The sequence below is a fragment of the Thalassophryne amazonica genome, chromosome 6, assembly GCF_902500255.1.
Source record: "Thalassophryne amazonica chromosome 6, fThaAma1.1, whole genome shotgun sequence".
Lineage (NCBI taxonomy): Eukaryota > Metazoa > Chordata > Actinopteri > Batrachoidiformes > Batrachoididae > Thalassophryne > Thalassophryne amazonica.
This window is the reverse complement of record NC_047108.1, coordinates 21,902,530-21,919,497: the sequence shown is the minus strand read 5'-3', so window position 1 is coordinate 21,919,497 and position 16,968 is coordinate 21,902,530.

The window sequence follows — 16,968 nt, the reverse complement described above, 5'->3', positions numbered from 1 at the left end:
TCTCTGCAGCATATCTGTGGTCTCTGGAGCAGGTCTGTGGTCTCTGCAGCAGGTCACTGGTCTCTGCAGCAGGTCTGTGTTCTCTGCAGCAGGTCACTGGTCTCTGCTGCAGGTCACTGGTTTGTGCAGCAGGTCACTGGTCTGTGCAGCAGGTCTGTGGTCTCTGCATCAGGTCACTGGTTTGTGCAGCAGGATACTGCTCTGTGCAGCAGGTCTGTGGTCTCTGCAGCAGGTCACTGGTTTGTGCAGCAGGATACTGGTCTGTGCAGCAGGTCTGTGGTCTCTGCAGCAGGTCACTGGTTTGTGCAGCAGGTCACTGGTCTGTGCAGCAGGTCACTGGTCTGTGCAGCAGGTCTGTGGTCTCTGCAGAGGTCACTGGTCTCTGCAGCAGGTCACTGGTCTCTGCAGCAGGTCTGTGTTGTCTGCAGCAGGTCACTGGTCTCTGCTGCAGTTCACTGGTTTGTGCAGCAGGTCACTGGTCTGTGCAGCAGGTCTGTGGTCTCTGCAGCAGGTCACTGGTTTGTGCAGCAGGTCACTGGTCTCTGCTGCAGGTCACTGGTCTGTGCAGCAGGTCACTGGTTTGTGCAGCAGGTCACTGGTCTGTGCAGCAGGTCACTGGTCTCTGCAGTAGGTCACTGGTCTGTGCAGTCCTGTCAACTTAAATATATGATTTTACATGGAACTAGTGGTTGAGTCTTACAATATAATTTTTTTTTTTTTTTTTTTTTGCAGACTGACTTCAAGCTTTTTTGTTTGTTTTGATGGGTAAAAAAAATTAATCTGAAGTAAATGTGAGATGAAAACGCTGCATGTGGTTCTTGTATTCTACACATGAATGTACATAGTGTTGTTCAATGACAATAACTGCTTGATTTATGTGTAAATGAAACAAATAGAATGATGGTTAACATTTGTCTTTAAACTGTAGAGCAGAGACAATATTTTAAATCTGTACATATGAATATATTATTTTGTTTTTGAAGAGAAAAAGTGGAAATACTGATTAAATTTGTTCATGTTGATGGAAACAGGTGTCTTGTTGCGCTCTCACTTCTTTTTGTGTGAATTGACCGCAAAGGCTGTGAAGAAACAGTGAAGCTGTTTCCAAAGAAACTAATTGATTTGGAGGCTATTGTCTCACACGTCTTTAATCCCCTACATTAAATGACTTGGAATTAAGAGCTAGACAAAATAATCTATGTATCTACGAGGGCTGTCAATAAAGTATAGGTCCTTTTTATTTTTTTCAAAAACTATATGGATTTCATTCATATGTTTTTACGTCAGACATGCTTGAGCCAAGCTGAAAACCTCCACATTTCAGGCTCTATTGATCCAGGACGTCGTGAGAGAACAGAGAAGTTTCAGAAGAAGTCGGTTTCAGCATTTTATCCGGATATTCCACTGTTAAAGGAGATTTTTTTAATGAAAGACGTGCGGACGTGTCAGCGCGTCGCGACGCAGCCAGCGCGGTGCGGCGGCACAGGAAAAAGAGAAGAGTGAGACCCGAACATAGACAGTTCGCCTGGCATAAATGTTTTATTATTGCTGTTAACAGCTCTCCCTGCATCCCACAATCAAGTTTTATGTGTCTTTTTTTTCAGGACAACCTGTACTTTCAAAATATATATGCTATAGTTGTGTTTTATAAGTGTAATAAAGGTTTACAATCAGAAATAAGAAAGGAAAAAGTAAAGCGGAAATTATTTTCCACACACATTTATTCAAAACACACAACAAACTATAATAAACTAGTAACACATCACTCCTAAAAACAATCTTTGGTGTGTCACGTGAGGTGAATCTGCCCTATAATTGGATTTGGGAAAACCATGCGACGGTGAACCAATTTCGATTGGACACTCACATTGCTCACGTCATCACAAAGCTTCTATAAGGAGTACAAAGATGGTGGACGGTGGCTCGAAAGTCTGCGGAGTTAACTTTTCAGCAAAATAAAAATAAAAAAATAAGTTTCTTTCTCATATCATTAAAAAGTTATTTATAATTTAGAAAAGCTTGGTCTCAGCTGTCGTATACAACGGTGTTGGCCCCAGAGGGTTAAACCCTTAGATCTTCAGCAAATTTATTTATAAAGAGAAACTGCATGAACTACACAAGTTTTTTTATTTTCTAATAACAAATTTATTCAATGAGGAGAAACGGCAACCTACCCAGGCCGGCGGCATACCATCCAGGAGGTTAGCGGAGGTGAACCATCCAGGCTCGCGGCATCAGCGGAGGGAACCACCCAGGTCCGCGGCGTCGGCGCGAGCGAACCATCCAGGCCCGCGAAATCAGCGGAGGGAACCATCCAGGCCTGAGGCGTTGGCGGAGACGTGCCATCCAGGCCGCGGCGTTAGCGGAGGTGAACCATCCAGGCTCGCGGCATCGGCGGAGGGAACCATCCAGGTCCGCGGCATCAGCGGAGGGAACCATCCAGGCCCGCGAGATTGGCGGAGGGAACCATCCAGGCTCGCGGCATCAGCGGAGGGAACCATCCAGGTCCGCGGCGTCGGCGGAGGGAACCATCCAGGCCCACGAGATTGGTCCAGGGAACCATCCAGGCCCGCGGTGTTGGCGCAGGAGGCGACCCATCCAGGCCAGCGGCATCGGTGGAGAAGGCGAACCATCTAGGCCAGCGGCGTCAGCGGAGGAGGTGATCCATCCAGGCCCACGGCATCGGTTGCATCCGAGGCTGGAGACGGCTACATCCAAAGCTAGCGGAGGCTACATCCGGGGCTAGTGCGGTGACATCTGAGACTGCGGCGGCTGCGACCGAGGCTGACGGCATCTACGACCGAGGCTGGTAGCGGCTATATCTGGGATCAACATCGGGGAAGGTTGGTGTGTGGCGACCAGATTTGTGGTGGTGGAGGTGGTGGAGACCACGAGTGGGAATTGCTTTTCAATTAATAGTGGCCTGTACTGAGCTACAGGAGTTAACATGGCACCAACCAGGAAGACAGAGAAATTGGAGGAAGACTTGGAGGAGATAAAGACCTCATTGAATCGTATTTCAAAAGACGTCCAATTTAGACAAGTTGATGAAGGAGATTAAGGAGCTCCAAAATCTTGTTAAAGAAAAGGACAAGATTATTAAGAAACTTGAGCAACGGGTGGATGAACTTGAACAATATACTAGAAAAGATGATGTTATAATAACTGGTTTGGAAACAAAACATCGGTCGTATGCAAGGGTGGTGGATTCTGGTGGAGCCAGTGGGGAGAATGCACCACCTGAAGAATTACAAACATTAGAACACCAAGTTACAAATTTTTTAAATCAAAAAGGTGTTGTCATACATCAAGACACTATTTCAGACTGTCACACAATTCCATCCAAAGACAGTAAAAATAAACTACCAAATATAATAATGCGATTTATAAGCAGAAAATACAAAAATGAATTATTAAGACAGGCAAAGAATCTGAAAGGAACAAATGTATATATAATTGAGCATCTAACGAAAAAAAATGCAGATATTGCCAGGGAAGCAAGACTATTAAAAAAACAGAAACATATTGTTGCTACATGGGTCTGGAACTGTAGGGTTTGGATTAGAGTGAAAGAAGGAACAAAGGGTATACAAATCAGAGACATGGAGGACCTTACAAAGTACAGACCTGAATAGACAAATGACTATGACGTCAGTTGGTAGTATGACCAAAACATCAGATTAAACATGGAAACAGATGATAAAATATATGACATAGACACCAATATTGATGAAAGTATATTTGACTTGACTACAATTGGTTGTGAGTATTATACAGAAAAACAGTTAAATAGTGAAAAAATTACTGAAGATACCCTGTCACTCATACATATAAACATTCGAAGCTTGTACTATAAAATGTAAAAAATAAAAGATTATTTAAACCAGTTTAAAAATAGATTCAGCATTGTTGCAATCACAGAATCTTGGCTTAAAAATGACCTCATGGCTGATGTTCAAATGGAGGGATATGAATTATATTTTGTAAATAGAAGAGAAAAAAAAGGTGGAGGTATTGCTTTGTACATAAAAACAGATCTGACATGTAAAATTGTAGAAGAAATGACAATTATAGATGATGTCATAGAAATTGTGACAGTGGAAACTGTACATGAAACATCTAAAAATATTCTAATCAGTTGTGTATACAGAGCACCAGACTCTTGTGTTGTGAAATTTATAGATAAAATAATAGAATTATTCCATCAAATCAAAAACAAAACGCTCTTTATGTGTGGAGACTTTAATGTTAATGTGGAAAGCTCCAGTTGCCAAAGAGTAAGTGATTTTGTGAATTCAATGAATAGCTTGGGTTTATTCCCTTTGATAACAAAACCAACCAGAATTACATCGCAAAGTGCAACTGTAATTGACAATATATTCACAAATAGATGAAATTATTAAGAATGGGATATTGATGACAGATCTCAGTGATCATTTACCAGTTTTTTCAATATTTAAATATAAAAATAGGTACAAAAAAATCTGTTATAAACTTTAAAAGAGATAAGTCATTAAAAGCCTTAGAGGCATTAAATTATGATCTTAAAAATCAAAATTGGGAAGACGTTTATGTCAGTGACGTTAATGTAGCATATAGTTAGTTCATTCATGAAAATACTTATGAAATCATATAATAAAAATTGTAAATTAATACAAACTAATAAGAAAAGAGTAAATAAACCATGGCTGACCAAGGGAATAAAAAACGCTTGTGTAAAGAAAAACAATTTATATAAGTGCTTTTTAAAAATGCAAACAAAGGAAACAGAACACAGATACAAAAAATATAAAAATAAACTATTGACAATAATTAGGAAACAAAAAAAGATTATTATAGTGAACAACTGAATAAGAGTAAAGATAATATGAGGGCAACATGGGGAATTATAAAAAGTGTGATGGAAAGTGACGGAGTGAAATCAACTTTTCCGAATTACCTTGTCAAGGAAAATAAAGAGATAAATGATATAAAAGAAGTTGTAAATGAGTTTAATTATTATTTCTCAAAGGTGGGAAATAAACCAATAGTAGAAGATAAATTAAATACAATTGTAAACACAGTTAATAGTATTTTCCTTGACAATGTGGAAAAAGATGAAATAATTAATAATGTAAAAAACTGTGTAAGCAAAAGATCAACTGACTATGAAGATTTAGACATGATGACTGTAAAAAGTATAATAGAAACTGTTATTGAACCATTCACTTACATTTGTAATCTGTCTCTGTCTGTTATGTGTCGGACGCAGCTCGGAGAACCGACCAGCATTTGAAGGACCCAGTATGAAATAAGCAGAGCACGGTACAAAGGCTAACTGAATTTAATACATAACAGTGATACAAAATAACAGAAAGTGCGGTCTGGCGTGGTGCGCTCCCAGCAGCGCTAACGGTCCGGAGCCAGAAGCTGTTCGGACTCAAGGACCCCGCCGACACCCCCCAGGTGGCCGCAACAAACCGAGTCTGTGAAAGAAGGAACCATTATGTGAATCCACACTCTACACACAGAGAGAACACTTAAAGGTGTACAAACAGCAAACACTTCCTGGCTTGATTACTAATCAGCTTCCCAACCTGCAGGCATGGAACATCCAGTTCACAAAACTCCACTGCAGTGGAAGCCGATACATGACTAACATACAGCTCAATATAAAAAGATGTGAGGGACACCACATTTACTGACTGTATAAATGTTAGTCACAAAATCTAACGTACCTCAGGAAGTGTGCTGACGAGCGTGAGACCTCACCCCCTCCTCTTTCACAGACCGTGCATCAAACCTGGACGTTCTCTGCATCCACTGATGATGAGATGGCTCCCGAGACGATGATCTCACCTGTCTGGTCACAAGGTCGAGTCTCTGGCAAATAAACACTGTATACTCCAGTCTTAAATGCCACCATGTTCCAATCCATATAGATGCACCTCAGCTGTGAGTCCTGACGAGCCGCAGGTGATCAGGGTGAGGTCCTGATAACCTCAGCAACACAGCCACTCAGTCCCAAATGCAAGCCACCTGGAAGGAGAAACAAAGGACAGAAACAAAAAGGCAGCCAGGACCCCCCAGCCATATAACAGTACCCCACCCTCACGGAAAGCCTCCCGGCGACCACACAAACCTGGCCCAGGAGAAACACCCCCCTCCAGGGACCATGGCTGGAAACCGCATCTGCATTCGTCTTCCAACAGAATGGTTGATGTCCTCTCCTCTGGCTGCATCCTTGCCTTTGTTTCAGTCAGTCCCTTAGCACAGGTGTGGCCAGGAGTTCTTAAACCTGTGCAGTCAGCCTTTATCCAACCATGTTCGGTCTTTAGTCATAAAACAAAAAAGACAAACACAAACAACCAAAACATCCCCCCTCCCCAGGGGACCGTCCCATCAAACCCCGGGAAGAGGAGAAAAGAAAAACCCCAAACTTAAGCTTACAAATAAAAGTGCTAAAACACTCCCCCCCCCCCCCCCCCCAAACGACATGTAGGGACCAACACCCCCCAGAGGACTTCCCGCCAGCTCCAGGAGTAATAACCACAGCCGAGGTCCCTCTGGGATCCAACGTCACCCACGGGGACTCCCAGCGCCTCCCAGAGGACCACTCGTCAACCCCAGGAGACGCCTCCCCTCATGACCAACGGACCCAGCCTCGGCCGACTATGGCTAGATGGACCCACAGCCCTTTCCCCCCCAGAGGACACCACAGTCAAACCCTGAGGGCGGAAATTGGGGGGAAAAACAAAAGGAGAAAAACACCCCCCCCCCCCCAGGTGCAGAGGTTACCTGGGAAACGCCCAGCATAACCAAACTGCACCACTCCAGCAACGCCGACACTACGGCTCACCCAGCTGGAGTCAGAGGAGAAGAGAGGGAACAAAAAGAAACCCCCCCCCCCCCAGGTGCAGAGGTTACCTGGGAAACGCCCAGCATAACCAAACTGCACCACTCCAGCAACGCCGACACCACGGCTCAGCTGGCTGGAGTCAGAGGAGAAGAGAGGGAACAAAAAGAAAACACCCCCCCCCCCCCCCCCAGGTGCAGAGGTTACCCGGGAAACGCCCAGCATAACCAACCTGCACCGCTCCAGCAACGCCGACACTACGGCTCACCCGGCTGGAGTCAGAGGAGAAGAGAGGGAACAAAAAGAAAACACCCCCCCCCCCCCCCGCCCCCAGGTGCAGAGGTTACCTGGGAAACGCCCAGCATAACCAAACTGCACCACTCCAGCAACGCCGACACCACGGCTCACCTGGCTGGATTCAGAGAAGAGAGGGAACAACAAAAAACAAAACAAAAAAAAGAGAAAAAAATAAACAACCCAATTACCCCCCCATGACCCCCCAGGGGACCGTCCCATCAAACCCTGGGAGGTGAAACTGAAAGAAATAAAAAGAAAGACTAACAGACTAACATACAGTTGCGTGGGTCCTTTTTTTTTTTGTGTTTCTTTTTTTTTTTTTTTTTTTTTTTCTTAAACAGAACTGCAGGGACACGACCCCAGACACTAAATAGTGAAAAACAAAAAATAAAATCCCACACAAAAACCAACTCAAAAAACACCCACACAAAATGATCTAACACAAAACAAATAAGTGATTTATACCGTCAAGCTCAAACAAATGGAACACACCTGTTCCAACTTAAGAGCTTGACGGTAATGTGACTCAGTCACCAACAGAGGGAGCCAGAGTGCTAAAAACAAAAAAACCCCTTTGGTGACAGAGAAAACAAACGAGCTGCTTTTCTGTGCGCAGCTGTGAGCAACACACAACCAAAAATGTGATTAAACTAAATAACGCCGGAGCTGATACAACAGACGCAGTAGTTATCTTTATCCGGGGAAACGGGGCTACAACTATAACACAGGAAGCTCAGCGACCCGTGCCACAGAGCTCCGCCGTGCGCGTGCACCCATTACAGACACACTCTTGCAGCTCCCGTTTAAACCTCTTATCCGGTCGGAGCGTGACGCGAAGCCGTCGCCAGTCACACTCCACCACGACCCACGGATAAGGCACAAACACAGGAACACGGCTGCAAGAGAGCACAAATCAGTATTCAGTAATGGGTCTCAAACACGCACCATCCGGGCGGAGAGCACCCGCAACTGATCCGGATAACTACTGAACGTCTGCTGCTGCCTTCCCGGCGCGTTACCGTCTCTGCTACCGCTGGGTCCATGATGTTTGGCCAGAGACTACTGTTATGTGTCGGACGCAGCTCGGAGAACCGACCAGCGTTTGAAGGACCCAGTATGAAATAAGCAGAGCACGGTACAAAGGCTAACTGAATTTAATACATAACAGTGATACAAAATAACAGAAAGTGCGGTCTGGCGTGGTGCGCTCCCAGCAGCGCTAACGGTCCGGAGCCAGAAGCTGTTCGGACCCAAGGACCCCACCGACACCCCCCAGGTGGCCGCAACAAACCGAGTCTGTGAAAGAAGGAACCATTATGTGAATCCACACTCTACACACAGAGAGAACACTTAAAGGTGTACAAACAGCAAACACTTCCTGGCTTGATTACTAATCAGCTTCCCAACCTGCAGGCATGGAACATCCAGTTCACAAAACTCCACTGCAGTGGAAGCCGATACATGACTAACATACAGCTCAATATAAAAAGGTGTGAGGGACACCACATTTACTGACTGTATAAATGTTAGTCACAAAATCTAACGTACCTCAGGAAGTGTGCTGACGAGCGTGAGACCTCACCCCCTCCTCTTTCACAGACCGTGCATCAAACCCTGGACGTTCTCTGCATCCACTGATGGTGAGATGGCTCCCGAGACGACGATCTCACCCGTCTGGTCACAAGGTCGAGTCTCTGGCAAATAAACACTGTATACTCCAGTCTTAAATGCCACCATGTTCCAATCCATATAGATGCACCTCAGCTGTGAGTCCTGACGAGCCGCAGGTGATCAGGGTGAGGTCCTGATAACCTCAGCAACACAGCCACTCAGTCCCAAATGCAAGCCACCTGGAAGGAGAAACAAAGGACAGAAACAAAAAGGCAGCCAGGCCCCCCCAGCCATATAACACTGTCAACAGGAATTTTCCCAGACGAAATGAAAATTGCCAAGGTAGTCCCATTATATAAAAATGGAGACAAACATAACATTTCAAATTACAGGCCAGTGTCATTGCTTCCACAGTTTTCTAAAATTATGGAAAAGGTTTTTGTGACAAGGTTGGATAAATTCATTGAGAAACATCATATTTTAAATAATGCTCAGTATGGATTTAGAACAAAACATTCGACAGCTATGGCAATTATGGAATTAACAGAGAAAATATCAACAACAATAGATAATAAGGATTATATGGTAAGTGTTTTTATTGACTTGAAAAAAGCTTTTGATGTTATCGATCATTCAAGATTGCTTCACAAGTTACAACAATATGGAATAAGAGGGATTGCACATAAAAAGCTACTTAGAAAATAGAAAACAGTTTGTGTTATGTGTCGGACGCAGCCCGGAGAACCGACCAGCGTTTGAAGGACCCAGTATAAAATAAGCAGAGCACGGTACAAAGGATAACTGACTTTAATAACATAACAGTGAGGTGATAATACAAACAAATAAGTGCGCGGTCTGGCGTGGTGGAATGCCGGTGTGCTCCCAGCAGCACTAACGGTCCGGAGCCAGAAACAGTTCGGACCCAAGGACCCCGCCGACACCCCCCAGGTAGCCGCGACAAACCGAGTCTGTGAAAGAAGAAACCATCATGTGAGTCCACACTCCACACACAGAGAGACCGCTCAAAGGTGTACATAAACAACAAACACTTCCTGGCTTAATCACTAATCAGCTTCCCACCCTGCAGGCATGGAACACCCTGTTCACATACTCAAACTGCAGTGGAAGCTGATTAAACGACTAACATAACAGCTCAATACAATAAGGTGTGAAGGACACCACATATACTGACTGTACAAATGTTAGTCACAAAACCTAACGTACCTCAGGATGTGTGCTGACGAGCGTGAGACCTCACCCCCTCCTATTTCCCAGACCATGGTGTCAAACCTGGTACAGTCTCTGCATCCACTGATGATGAGATGGCTCTAGAGACGACGATCTCACCTGTCTGGTCACAAGGTTGAGTCTCTGGCAAATACACACTGTGTACTCCAGACTTAAATGCCACCATGCTCCAATCCATGTAGATGCACCACAGCTGTGAGTCCTGACGAGCTGCACTTGATCAGCCTCAGGTGATCAGGGTGAGGTCCTGATGACTCAGCCACACAGCCACTCAGTCCTAAACGCGCGCCACCTGGAAGGAAAAACAAAAGACAGCACAGAAGACAGAAACAAAAGGCAGCCAGGCCCCCCCAGCCATACAACAGCTTGTTCAAATAAATAATACTAAATCAGAATTGTGTAATATTATGTGTGGAGTACCACAAGCGTCGGTACTTGGACCCAAACTGTTTATTTTGTATATCAATGATTTTGTGAATATATCTAATGTACTTGGTAGCATTTTATTTGCTGACGATACAACATTATTTTACTCTGGATCAGATATACAGGAAGTAGCACAAGTGATAAATACAGAGTTGGAAAAAGTGAAATATTGGTTTGATATAAACAGATTGTCACTTAATCTTAATAAAACAAATTTCATATTGTTTAATGACAGTTAAAAAAAATGATATGTCATTAAAAATAGATGGAATGGACATTTAAAGGGTAAAAGAAACGACATTTTTAGGAGTTATGATTGATGAGGATTTTACATGGAAGTCACACATAAATTACATAAAAGGAAAGACAGCGAAAGCCATTGCTGTTTTGCATAAAGTTAAATATTCATTAAATAGTTATGGATTATTAACATTGTACAATTCATTGATTGTTCCATATTTGACTTATTGTGTAGAAATCTGGGGATCAACATGTACAGCTTATACACAACCTTTATTTATTTTGCAGAAAAGAGCTTTAAAAGTGATTGGCAACAGTCGATTTAGAGATCCATCTAATCCATTGTTCATTAAGTATAGGGTACTTAAATTTCATGATTTAGTTGATTTGAAATTACTACAAATAATGTACCAAGCGAATAACAATACCTTACCAATAAACATTCAAAATATGTTTGAAAAAAGAGTAAGTAGTTATAATTTGAAGGGCATAGAAGTCTTTAAAAAAACAAGATTCAGAACCAAGATAAAGGAACGGAGTATTGCAGTGAATGGTGTAAAATTATGGAACAACCTCAACAAAGAAATCAAAGAATCAAGGTCGCTTAAATTATTTAAAAAACATATTAAACTTTATGTATTTCGTAAGTATGAAAACTATGAAATAAGTCAAAACTTTTTATCTGTTAATAATGTTTACAATGTTTGAAGTTTAAAATGTAATCTATTAGGGATGTAGTCTTTTAAATAATGGTTAAAATTAGGAAATAAGTCGGTGGCATGTGACAAAGTCATAGAAATGCAATGACGTCGATTGATGATGCTTTGCAGGATTGTATTGTAAAAAAGGGGCAGAATATATAAGACTTGTTCTTCCAAACTGCTCCTTTTCGTTCAGTGGTTTGTAATGTTTTGTTAATTTTGCTTTTCTGTTTTTCTTTTAAATGAATGAAATAAATCCTCAATAATAATAAGAATAAGAAGCCAATATGGGTGAAATATGCTCTCTCCTTCTAGTCCCTGTCAGTACTCTAGCTGCAGCATTTTGAATTAACTGAAGGCTTTTCAGGGAACTTTTAGGACAACCTGATAATAATGAATTACAGTAGTCCAGCCTAGAAGAAATAAGTGCATGAATTAGCTTTTCAGCATCACTCTGAGACAAGACCTTTCTAATTTTAGAGATATTGTGCAAATGCAAAAAAGCAGTTCTACATATTTGCTTAATATGCGCATTGAAGGACATATCCTGATCAAAAATGACTCCAAGATTTCTCACAGTATTACTAGAGGTCAGGGTAATGCCATCCAGAGTAAGGATCTGGTTAGACACCATGTTTCTAAGATTTGTGGGGCCAAGTACAATAACTTCAGTTTTATCTGAATTTAAAAGCAGGAAATTAGATAGATAGATAGATAGATAGATAGATAGATAGATAGATAGATAGATAGATAGATAGATAGATAGATAGATAGATAGATAGATAGATAGATAGATAGATAGATAGATAGATAGATAGATAGATAGATAGATAGATAGATAGATAGATAGATAGATAGATAGATAGATAGATAGATAGATAGATAGATAGATAGATAGATAGATAGATAGATAGATAGATAGATAGATAGATAGATAGATAGATAGATAGATAGATAGATAGATAGATAGATAGATAGATAGATAGATAGATAGATAGATAGATAGATAGATAGATAGATAGATAGATAGATAGATAGATCGATCTGTCAAAAAGTCCAATATCCAGCCGCAGGTGAGTGGAGGGAGTCCAAGGTCTGCTAGCTTGGACACCAGACGTTGTGGAAGGATGGTGTTAAACGCTGAGCTGAAATCCACAAAGAGCATTCTTGCGTAGCTCCCTCGTTGTTCCAAGTGGGTCAATTTTAGGAGAAAAGGGGAGTCCACCTTCTATTAAAGGTAAGATGGATTCAGTAACTTCCGTGATGCAACAAGTGTGGTTTAATTTTATAAGGCAATTTAAATTAAGGGAAGACCAGAAAGTGCTTAGATGGATAGCTTTCGATACACAGTTTATTACAGCAATTGGCACAGTACTAGATAATGGGGAACTGCTAAGTTTTCAAAAGCTAAAAGATAAGTTTAATTTTCAAAATAAAGACTTATTTAGATATATACAGTTTAGGGACTATTATAATAAGGAAGTAAAGATGGTGAATATATACAAGAATAGAATCCAGTACTGAAAGTTATGCTGATTGCATACAAACCTAATCGTAAATGTAATAAAAAAAAATATCTAGGTTTTATGAGACTCTTATGGAAAGTAAACATAGCTCAATGTTATATGTGAAATCAAAATGGGAAGGTGAATTAAATGTGGAAATATCTACAGAGGAATGGTATGATATGTGTTTACTTCAACATACTTCTACTGGTTCAAATCAATGGTGATTGTTCAATTGGAAAAATGTGTTCAGTTTTTTTATTACACCTAAGAGTCAAAGTAAAAAATCACTACCATTGCAATTCTGTTGGAGACAATGTGGCTTTTTGAATGCTCACCGTACTCATACGAGGTCTGTCCAAAAAGTAACGGACCTTTTTATTTTTTTTTTTCAAAAACTATATGGATTTGAATCACGTGTGATTGCATCAGCCAAGCTTGAACCTTCGTACGCATGCGTGAGTTTTTTCACGCCTGTCGGTTGCATCATTAGCCTGTGAGCAGGCTTTGAGTGAGCACTGCTCCACCCCCCTCGTCGGATTTTTATTGTCAGGGAAATGTCTGAATGATTTGGAGCTTTGCTGCATCTAATTTTTCCAGAAACTGTGAGAGACAGCCAGGTGGACACCATTCGCTAAATTCAGATGGCTTTCAGGGACGATTTTATGGGGATCACACAGATTGAGGAGTGTTACAGCCGGTTTAAAGACCGCCCACAGCGGCTGAGAGCGCGCCGCGTTCCGAGTGGCGATCGACAGCCTGAAACAACCAGATCATTTCTAAACTGAACGCTGTGTTGATCCAGGACGTCGTCTGACTACCACAGAAATGGCAGAAGACGTGGACATCAAGACTTTTTCAGCACATTCCGCTGTTACAGGAGTTTTTGTCATGGAAAGAGGAGCGGAGGAATGCACCACCGTACCGCGAATGGCGCGGCACAAAACCACCTCCGTGTTGGTCTCACAGGATGGCTTTCAGATGGCTTTCGGTGGCTTTTCAGTCGTGTGACTATCCGAGAAATTGTGGATTAGCTGGACATGCCAGAACATGTCCTGTGAGGCTTCATCACGGCGTTGCTTTGCACCATGCGGCTCCGTCCCGACGCGCAAATTCCTGTGGTTTTGTTCCGCGCCATTCGGGCACGGTGGCACATTCCTCCACTCCTCTTTCCATGACAAAAACTCCTGTAACAGTGGAATGTGCCGAAAAAGTCTTGATGTCCACGTCTTCTGCCATTTCTGTGGTAGTCAGACGACATCCTGGATCAAAACAGCGTTCAGTCTGAAAATGATCTGGTCGTTTCAGCCTGTCGATCACTGCTCGGAACGCGGCGCGCTCTCAGCCGCTGTCGGCGGACATTTCCCTGACAATGAAAATCCGAAGAGGGGGGTGGACCAGTGCTCACTCAAAGCCTGCCCACAGGTGAATGACGCAACCGACAGGCGTGAAAAAACTCACGCATGCGCACGAAGGTTCAAGCTTGGCTGATGCAATCACACCTGATTCAAATCTATATAGTTTTTGAAAAAAATAAAAAGGTCCGTTACTTTTTGGACAGACCTCGTATATTTTGAAGTTGTGAAAAATTAAAACCATTTTGGAAAAATATACATGCTGTTATGTGTAAGGTGCTTGGACATGCTATTCCTTATGCAGGTACTACTTTATATTTAGATTGTATTACACCAGTAGTGCAAGTGGAGGATCACTACATGGTGAAGATACTACTTACAGCGGCCAGGAAAGCCATCACGCAAAGTTGGTACAAACCTGAATCTCCAACTCAAGAGAAATGGTTTGACATAAAGGAAATGGGAACAATGGAAAGAATGACTTATGTGCTGGGATTGAAAGAAGTTTTGTATGAAAATAGATGGCAGAAGTGGACTCTTTACCAAAAAAAAAAAAAAAAAACTGTAAGGGGATCTCTACTTTTTTACCCCTCTCAGGATTTTTTTTTTCTTTTTTTCTTTTTGGTGGAGAGGGATACTCCATTTGTGGGATATGGAGGGCTCTGTCCAAATTGGTTTGTTGCTTTAGGTGGGGCACTTCGTCTATGGCCGCACAGAGCTGACAGGCAGGATGGTCAGGAATGGTAGGACACAAATGCTCAGCTCCAACAGACAGCTCTGATTTTTAGAAGGATTTACTGAAGTGGATAGCAGTGGTTGGTACATGAGTAGGCAGTCAAACAAAAATAACAGTACAGAAATCATCAGGCAATATGGCATGGTCAAGGCAACAGGCAGGAGGTCAGGTATACACTATGAGGCAAGCAGGAACAAGAACGCGGGTACAGAGCTGGAATGAAGGCACAAGGCACGACAAACTGGCGAGAGACAAATCCACCCAGTGAGCTTATAAAATCCCAGGTGGTAATCAGTAAATCAGGAACAGGTGCGCATGGAAAGCACCAGAAGCACGGTGTGGCCAGAGAGAGAGGGGGAAACACCCATCACCAAGAACCAAGAGAGAGACAAGAGAAACAGAGACAGATAGACCCAAGCAGAAAAATCCCAACAAGAGAATAAACAAAGCAAAACCCTGTAGAAAACTAACAAAACATTGTCATACATTAGCATTAGTGGCAAAAATGTTTTATCAACTACTTTAACTATTTACGCACGTTCCAGCCGCAAATGGCTGGAACATGCATGTGCGCACACGTTGTTATTGTGAAGACAAACCTGTTGTAAAGACAACTAGATCCTGTACCTGCAGGTGCTGCGGACAGCACAGGCTGGCTGCAGACATGATCACAGGCTGGTGCTCAGTCTCATACCCACTGCCAAGTCATGTCATCATGAATGTTTCATTTTTCTTTTGCTAGTTTCGGTTTTGTTTCATTCCTTTATGCACTCTGGACTCACGGGCTTTTCAGTGATGGGAGAAGTACAGGCTCATTCGTCCACCTTTTCTCGATGATTTGGGACTTTGTGGCTTTTTTTTCCTTTATTCAGCTATCACCGTCTGCCGTGTGACTGGGCCCAGGAAGTAAATGCAAACCTGATGAGAACACAGAGACACTCAACATAGAATAATCAAAGAAACCAAGCATGTTGGAAAAGAAACAAAATGCATACTGATATTACATAACAGAAAATACAAAGATGCATGAGACAGGAGAATACAAGCAGAATGGACAGTGGATGTGAGACACAAGAGACCGGGTGGAGAGAACGAAGACAAAACAGGAGAACAAAACCAGACTGCCAGGTGAGGACACAGGGTGGAACAGACCTCATAAAATACACACAAGACAGACGACAAGAGTGTGACCTACTCTCTACCTACCTATGTAGTGTTTTGATGGTGCTGCTGACACAGGTTCACAGATCTGGCAACTTGTTTCTGATAGACTGCATGCTGAAAGACGCTCTTTGAATCACTACACAGTTGTATTCGTTTCTTCTATTTCTGTTTAACACTTCTTTTATTTTTAAGTGCATCTATTGTTGTTGTGCATTCGGCTGCTCCCGGTTTTGTTCCGGGTCGCCACAGCGGATACAGCCAGATGCGCATTGGTAATTGGCACAAGTTTTACGCCGGATGCCCTTCCTGATGCAACTCCAGTTTTACCTGGAGAAACACACACAGCCGCTGGTGTTCCAAAGAGGTCTCCCATCCAAGTACTAACCAGATCCTGCTCTGCTTAGCTTCTGAGATCTGATGGGATCAGGCTGACACAGAGCAGACCAGCTGCTAAGTGCATCTATTGTGAATCTTATTTAACTAAATTTCTCCTGTTGTGAATCTTAGGAGTGGTTAGCATTTTGTTAGCAGTTAGCGTGTGCTAGCTCGGCTACACGGTTGTTTTTGTGTTTTGTTTTGTTAGGTTCTTTTATCACAGTGAGATCTCCAAAAAGAATTGGACAGGAAACGGACATCAAATTTTATATGTTGTATTGTAAAGAGTTGTTACACTGATGTAGAGTTATCTGAGTGCCTGGATCTTGAACCGGTCGCATGCAAACCCCTGGAACAAAGAACCCAGGTAACTGCCGGGTGGCCGACTATGCCACAGACTTTTGCATATTGGCCACGAAGAGTGAATGGAATCCTGCGGCACTCCAAGACGTGTTTTTCCAGGGTCTGAATAACA